This window comes from Arachis stenosperma, chromosome 3, assembly GCF_014773155.1.
Source record: "Arachis stenosperma cultivar V10309 chromosome 3, arast.V10309.gnm1.PFL2, whole genome shotgun sequence".
Lineage (NCBI taxonomy): Eukaryota > Viridiplantae > Streptophyta > Magnoliopsida > Fabales > Fabaceae > Arachis > Arachis stenosperma.
In genome coordinates, this window is record NC_080379.1 from 75054596 (window position 1) to 75062704 (window position 8109).

The 8109-nt window shown below is 37.8% G+C and overlaps 1 non-coding gene across 1 annotated transcript; it reads left to right on the forward strand.

Annotated features, from left to right (window-relative positions):
• The first annotated feature begins 4292 nt into the window (after positions 1–4292).
• LOC130971080 (small nucleolar RNA R71) lies at positions 4293–4401 on the forward strand. Its single transcript, XR_009082314.1, has one exon. It is a non-coding gene; the product is annotated as a small nucleolar RNA R71 (small nucleolar RNA).
• Positions 4402–8109: the final 3708 nt, after the last annotated feature.

Consider the following 8109-nt stretch of genomic DNA (forward strand, 5'->3'; position numbering starts at 1 on the left):
CTATATTTTTATATTTCTCTATGCTTGCTTTTATTGCTCTCAGTGTATGCTTGCTTATTTTACTTGAACATCTGCAACAAAAAAAAAGTTACTCGTAAAATTGACAACGTTCTAACAAGGAACAGGCTCATATATTAAGTGATAGTTAATAATTAGGAAGAACAAGTTGGTAACACTTAGCTTCTTGTATGACCATGGCATACTGGGAGTTGGGTCGTTACACTGTTTATTTCTTCAAGCAATTTTCCTTTCTGTTTTGCTACTGAATTGAGTCCATTCATCTAATAGCTTTCTGATCTGCTTCAATTTCCATGTTCTTCTTGAATTCTGAATCCCAGCACCCAAATCCGTTTTACTCTTCAAGCAATTTACATTTCTCAGCAATTTAGCTTCAATAATTTAGATTTCTTGCATTTTAAGCTTCAGCCATTTATATTTCTTGCAATCTAAGTTTCAGTCATTTACATTACTTGCACTTTATATTTCAGCTCAATTTATATTTTCTGCACTTTAGATTCTGTCAATTTTCCCTCTCCCTTTTATTTTCATGCAATTTATCTTCTATTGATCACAATTCTCTCAAATCACCAACTGTTTGCTTAACTAAATTCATCATCTAACTAAAATTGCTCAATCCATCAATCCCTGTGGGATCGACCTCACTCTTGTGAGTAATTACTACTTGATGCGACCCGGTACACTTGCCGGTGAGTTTATGTGGAATCGCTTTTCCCTCATCACTTTTTCCACATTTATGAAGGCGTTAGCAGTGGCTAGAAAAGGCCTTCCTAAGATGATGGATTCGTCTCTGTCCTCCCCTATGTCCAGATCACGAAATTCGTAGGGAGATAAAAGTCTTCAACCTTTACTAGGACATCCTCCACCATACCATATGCCATTTGTAGGGACTTTTCTGCTATCTCCAGTGAGATCTTAGTAGGTTGGACTTCTAGAATTCCCAACCTCTTCATTACAGAGAGAGGCATGAGATTGATGCTTAACCCAAGGTCGCATAGTGCCTTCTCAAAGGTGATTGTCCCTATGGTACAGGGAATCAGGAAGCTTTTGGGGTCCGGTGGCTTCTGAGGCAGTTCCTTCTGAACCAAGGTGTTGAGCTCCTTGGTCATTGATGGGTTGGAAATCGGATTCCAACACCTAAACTCACCGGCAAGTGTATCGGGTCACATCAAGTAGTAATTACTCACAAGAGTGGGGTCAATCCCACAGGGATTGATGGATCAAGCAACTTTAGTGGGTGATTAGTTTAGTCAAACTAACATTGGTGAATTGGGTAAAATTGAGCAACAGAATGTAAATTGCAGTGAAATTTGAAGTGCAGAAAGTAAATTGGACAGAAACTTAAAGAACAAGAAAAGTAAAGAGCAAGAAAAGTAAAATTGCAGCAGATCTCACTTGGAATTAAATTGACAGAAGCTTAAAGAACAAGAAAAGTAAATTGCATCAAATGTAAAGGGGGATGGGTGCTAGAAAATTAAAGAAAGAAGTAAATCAAGACTTAGAACAATTGCAGGAATTATAAATTGTAGGAAAATAAATCAAGATCACAGCAAACTCAAATAGAAAGCACTGAGAACAAAAGATCAAAATCAAGCTCAATGTAAATTGAATTGTAAACTTGCAGCAAAGGAAATTGTAGCAGAGGAATGTAGAAGTTGAAATTGCAGAAGAGAATTGTAGAGATTGAAAGTGAAATTGCAGAAGAAAATTGTAGAGATTGAAAGTGAAATTGCAGAAGAGATGAAATGAAACAAAAAGCAGAACTCAGATTTGATCTTTCAATTCTCAAATTCAAAAAGGAAAACTAAAAAGAGCTCTCTATTCTACTTGCTCCCTAGTGGAGCTAGCCTCTTTACAAAAATGAAAATGATGCCTTATATAGGTTTTTTACAAAAAATGAAAATGAAATTAAAAACAAATTGCAAAATAAAATTCCTAATCTAACTATTTATTGTGCTTTTGAGTTATGTTGATGGGCTTTGCTTGCTTTGAATTTGAAGAAGAGTGAATCCTGATGACCTTAGTTCAATTGGTTTGGAGACATAGATCAAGGTTGCTTGGTTCAAGTTGATTTGGTGTGTGGGAACCTTTCAGAGGAGTGCTCGGTTAACTAAGGCAGCGCAACACTCAATTTTTAGCTCGTCCCAAGGCTCCTCAAATTTTGTTGCGTGCTAAGCTTCCTTGAGTAAGGGAGAGTAGCGCTCGGTTAAGTGAGAGAGCGCAGCGCTCCATTGTTTTTAGTGGGACTCCACTTTCGAACCATGAGGGAAGCATACTTGGTGCAATTGTCTTGTGTAAGGAGAGCTCAGTGAATAAAACCAACGCAGTGCTCCAAGCTTTGGGTGAGAGCTTCCTTGTTCGAGCCTTACTTGCAACATTTGTGGCCAATTTCCTCGCCAAAGGGTAGCGCTCAGTGAACTCTCTTCACGCAGCGCCCTTGCTTGCAAGTGAGGAGCTCCCTTGTTCGAATCCTGGTGGCTTCACTAGCAAATATTTATCCTTGCATTTTCTTTTGAATGGAGCTCGATAAAGTTAACTTAGTTAACTTAGCGCTCACTGTTCGAGCGCTCCTTGCCTTGCATTCATTTTCCCTTGTAGCGTTCGGTTGGATAACATAACCAAGCGTCAGTGCTTGTTCTTTTAATGAATGCTAGCGTTCTTCATGGATTGGCTTTGCTTTTAACGCCTTTGGCTTAATAATGCATGCATTCATTGGCTTTCATTCATTCATTGGCATTAATGATTGGTTCATGCATGCTTTCATTGGCCATGGCATTCATTGGCTTAATTAATTAATGCCAATGCATTCACGTTAAAGCCATTTGCTTTAATAATGCATTCTTTCATTGGCTTTAACAATGCATGCTTTTCATTCATTTTTTAATGCCAATGATGATATCAATTAATCAAATGCATGCATGCTTTCATTAATGCCGTAAAGCTCATTTGAATTAAATGCATGCATGATATTTCATGATAATAAGGCCAAGGCTTCATGGTTATGGGCCACGCTTTTAAAAGCGTAGCCTAAGGCTCCAAAGCGTGCTCCACTTCAAAGTGTGCCCCAAAATTTTTTTTCTTCTGTTTAGCTTATTTTGTGCTATTTTGCTTCTTTTTCTTCTTATTTCCTACAAAATTTACAAAATTTAAAGATCAAGGAAATATACCATTTAAGCACAAAAGCATTCAATATTTAAGCACAAATAATCAATTTCTTGTATGAAAAAGCATAGAAAAACATGACATGATGACATGTTATCAGTCAGCACTGGAGGCTCATTCTCCAATGTCTCTGCATCGGAGGGACTGGCCTTCAGCTTCATGAGGATGGCCAGGAAGTGAGCAATTTGCTTTTCTTTAGTCTCTTCTTCCTCATCTGAGGAGGAGTATTCTTCAGGTTCCTTTGCTTCTAGAAGGGCGTGCATGAGGACATCCTCATGAGCCATGATTTCCTTCAATTCCTCCTTAGGAGGTTCCTCTGTGGGTTCAACCTTGGCTTCCACAATGAGGACCTTGCACTCATCCTTTAGATTTATCTCTGTGTTACTAGGAAGAGGGTTGAAGGGGATTTCTGGGATCCTCTTGCTCAGTTGACCGATCTGTACTTCCAAATTCCTGATGGAAGACCTAGTTTCTGTCATGAAACTATGAGTGGTCTTAGTGAGATTGGAGACTATGGTGGCCAAGTCAGAGAGGCTCTGCTTGGGTGTCTCCATCTGTTGTTGAGATCATTCGAATAATTTGTTATTGAACCTATTCTGGTTCATTCAATTTTGGTTGTAGTTTAGGCCTCTGCTGCTCTCTCCACCCTAAGTTAGGGTGGTTCCTCCATCTCTGATTGTATGTATTTGAATAGGGATTATTGTTGGAGGATCTGGAGGGGTTTTCCATGTAATTTACCTCCTCCATGGTGGTCTAGGTATTGTCAGAAGAGTCCAACTCATATGCCATCTCTGGACAGTAAGCAGATGGGCTCTGTGTCCTACTCAAGTGCTGAGAGATCATGTTGATCTGTTGAGACATGAGTTTATTCTGAGCCAAGATGGCGTCTAAGGTGTCTACCTATAGGACGCCTTTCTTCTGAGTGGCCCCACTATTTACAGGATTTCTCTCAGAAGTGTACATGTATTGGTTGTTAGAAACCATGTCTATGAGCTCTTGTGCCTCTTCAGGCATCTTCTTCCAATGGATTGATCCACCTGCAGAGTGGTCTAATGACATCTTGGACATCTCAGAGAGACCATCATAGAAGATCTCCATCATGGACCACTCTGAGACCATGTCAAGAGGACATCTCCTGATCTGTTGCTTGTATCTTTCCTAAGCTTCATAGAGGGATTCACCTTCTTTTTGTTTAAAGGTTTGAACTTTCACCCTAAGCTTGCTCAGCTTCTAAGGTGGAAAGAATTTGGTCAAGAATCCATTGACCACCTTCTCCCAGGTATCTAGGCTCTCCTTGGGCTGAGAATCCAATAATAGCCTAGCTTTGTCTCTGACCACAAAGGGAAAGAGCATAAGCTTGTAAACTTCTGGATGTACTCCATTAGTTTTAACAGTGTCACATATCTGCAAGAAGTTAGATAGGAATTTGTTGGGATCTTCCTGTGGAAGTCTATGAAACTGGCACTTCTGTTGAACTAGAATGACCAGTTGAGGCTTCAGCTCAAAGTTATTGGCATTAAAGGCAGGAATGGAGATGTTGCGTCCATAAAATTTAGAATTGGGTGCAGTGTAAGATCTAAGGACCTTTCTTGCATCTCCCCCATTATCTAGATTAGCTGCCATTGTTGTTTCTTTAACTTCTTGCTCAAGAGCTTCTATGAGGTTACCTCTAGCTCTTTGAGCTTGCTGTAGGCATCTCCTTAGTGTTCTTTCAGGTTCAGGATCAAGATTAAGGATGAGTTCTTTATTCCTATTCCTGCTCATAAAAGTAGAAGAAACCAACCGAAAAACAAGAAAGAAATCTTCTATGTCAAAATATAGAGGATTCCTTGTGAGAGGGGTGAGATAAAGAAAAGAAAATAGAGGTGTCTATTATTTAAAAGAATAATTTCGAAAATAGAGAGGGAAGGAGGGATGTAATTTTTAAAAAAGAAGAGAGAGAAAGAGGTTAGGATTTTCGAAAAAGAAGGAGAAAATAGTTAGGAGGTTTTGAAAAAGAGGAAAAAAAAGGAAAATAAAAGGAGAATAAGATAAAACAAGTAATTAACTAACTAACAAGATTTGAAAATAAAATAAAAGATTTGATTTTCAAAATTTGAAATTTAAAAAGGAAAAGTTAAAAGAAGATCTTGAAGTTTAAAAAGTGGAAAAAGAAAGTCAAACAAGGAAAGATAAAATTTGAAAGATTTAAAAAGATTTTGAATTTTAAAATTCAAATTAAATCTTTCAAATTTTAAAATTTTAAAATTTGAATTTTAAGAGTTTTAAATTTTTGAAATTTGAAATTTGAATTTTGAATATTAAATTTTGAATTTTAAATTTTAAAACTTTGAATTTTGAAAGTTGAATTTGAAACAAGATAAGATGACAAAATTTGAAATTCAAAATAAAGGAAAAATATAAGATAAAGATTTGAAATTTGAATTTGAATTTTTGAATTTTGAATTTTAAAATTTGAATTTAAAACAAGATGAGCTAAGATTTTTGAAATTCAAAGAAAGATAAAAAAATAAGATAAAGATTTGAAAAAGATTAATAAGATAAGCAAGACAAATTTTAAATTTTGAAAAGATAAGCAAAAAGATAACTAATTAGGACACCAAACCTAAAATTTTTGAAATCACAAGATAAGATTTTCGAAAATTGAAAGGAAAAACAGAAAAAGATACCAAACTTAAAAATTTTAAGATCAAATTAAACAATTTTTGAAAATTTGGACGGAAAAACACAATAAGACACCAAACTTAAAAAATTTTAAATTAAACAAAGAAAAACACCAAGAACAATTCGAACAAAAGAAAGAACAATCAAGAACAAATTTTTCGAAAACTTAAAGATTGACACAAGACTCAAACAAAAGAAAAAGGTTTTGAAAAATTTTTTGAAAAAGAAACAAGAAAGTTCGAAAATTTTAACAAGAAACCAAAACACAAGAAACACAAACAAAAACAAAAACAATAAAAAGTTCCTGATCTAAGAAATAAGACAATCGTTAGTTTGTCAATCTCAAACAATCCCCGGCAAGTGCACAGGGTCATCCAAGTAAAATCTCAGGTAAGTGAGGGTCGATCCCACGAGAATTTTTGGACTGAGCAAGCAGTGGTTGTCCTGTAGATCTTAATCAGGCGAATAGAAAGTTGATTGGTTATTGTTGAATGCGCATAAACAAAACAAGAAAGCAATAATGAAATAGCCAAGAAACAATAGTAAGAGGTCGATTAAGGCTTTGGAGATGCTTTATCTTTCTAGATGAACTTTTCTTACTGTCTATTCCAACAATGGATGATTCATTCCATGGCAAGTTGTAAGTGATTGAAGCCAAGTCAATGGTCATTAATCTCCCCTGATCCACATCAAAATGCCACAGACACGGTCAGATCTTTCGGATCGGAGAATGAAACTTTATAATTCTAGTTTATACCACAAAGGCCCTAATCGCCCCAGACTCGGCTGAACAGATGTTCCCATGTCCCTAACGAGTGCGAGGATTAGCCGTCTAAAAGACGTATTCTCAAGCTTGTAGTTCAATGCTATCCTTTCCGAGACTCGCAAGAACTCATGTAGAACAAGGGGTCATACTTCTGTTCCACCCCAAATTCATAAGTATTGAAGAACGAGAATGCATCTTAGAATGGATTTAAACATATATTGAAATAGAAACAGTAATATTATTAATCCATGAGAATCAGCAAAGTTCCTAACCTTAACCTAGGAGGTTTAGTAACTCATGCTGTACAATGTAATTTGAAAGTAATGGGAGAAAATGAGACAGAAGCCCCTAAACATAGGTGATCTTCTCCTATATATACTAATCTAATAATGAAAAAGTACAGAAATATGATAGACTAGACAAAAGATGCAAAAATCCACTCTTGGGCCCACTTTGGTGAATGTTTTGAACTAAGCTTGGTGTTTGGCTTGACAAATGGGCATTGGACGCCCATTAGGGGGTTGTTTGTACGCTGCCTTGCTCCTTTTGGGGCGTTGAACACCAGAAAGGGAGTGATTTGGGCGTTCAATGCCCAATATGGGCAATCGCATTTAAAAACAAAAGTATAGATCATTCTACATTACTGTAAAAAGCCTTGAAAGTTAGCTTTCCAACGGCATTGAGAGCCCGCCATTTGGACCTCTGTAGCTCTAGAAATGCTCGTTTGAATGCATGGAGGTCAGGATCTGACAACATCTACACTCTGTTCTTTGCCTCTGAATCAGACTTTGCCAAAATTTTCCAATTTTAGCCAGAAATTACCAAAAATCATAACAAAAAGACAAACTCAAAGTAGAATCCAAAAAGTAAACTTTGCATTAAAACCTATTAAAATTAAATAAAACTCAATGAAATGTACTGAAAACACTAAGAAAACAATGCCAAAAAGCGTATAAAATATCCACTCATCAGGCCTCGCTGCCGTCGTCACCGCGCCTTGCCTAGTCACCATTGAAATGATCGAATGGATGAGAGAGAGAACCAGAGGAGAAGAAGAATATTGTTGTCCCGCCGTTCCTCATCGCAGATGAAGTCGCCGCCGCTGCTACTGTCTGCACCATCATCATCGCGAGTGGCATCGACGATGTTGTCATGTCCAGCTGCCACCGTATGGAGTTTCTGAGTCCCGTCGTCATCCAGTGTCATTGCTACCGTCAAGCTGCATTGGAGAGAAGGAGTCGCCTGCCGCAGTTATTGTCAGCGCCGTCGTCGTTCTCAATGTGAAGCTAGCATCGCTGTCATCCATGGGTAAAGCCGAAGGGAGAGAGTCCACAAAGAGATAGGACTGACGAATGAGTGATGCGTGTATGAGAGGAGAAGCCGGTTCTACCACCGCCGCCGCGCTCAGTCGCAGTAGCGCAATCCGTCGCCGTTGCCGGGCAAGCATCGCCAAGCCTCTATCGCCAAAAAATGGCGCTACTGTCCCTGAGATCCACAGC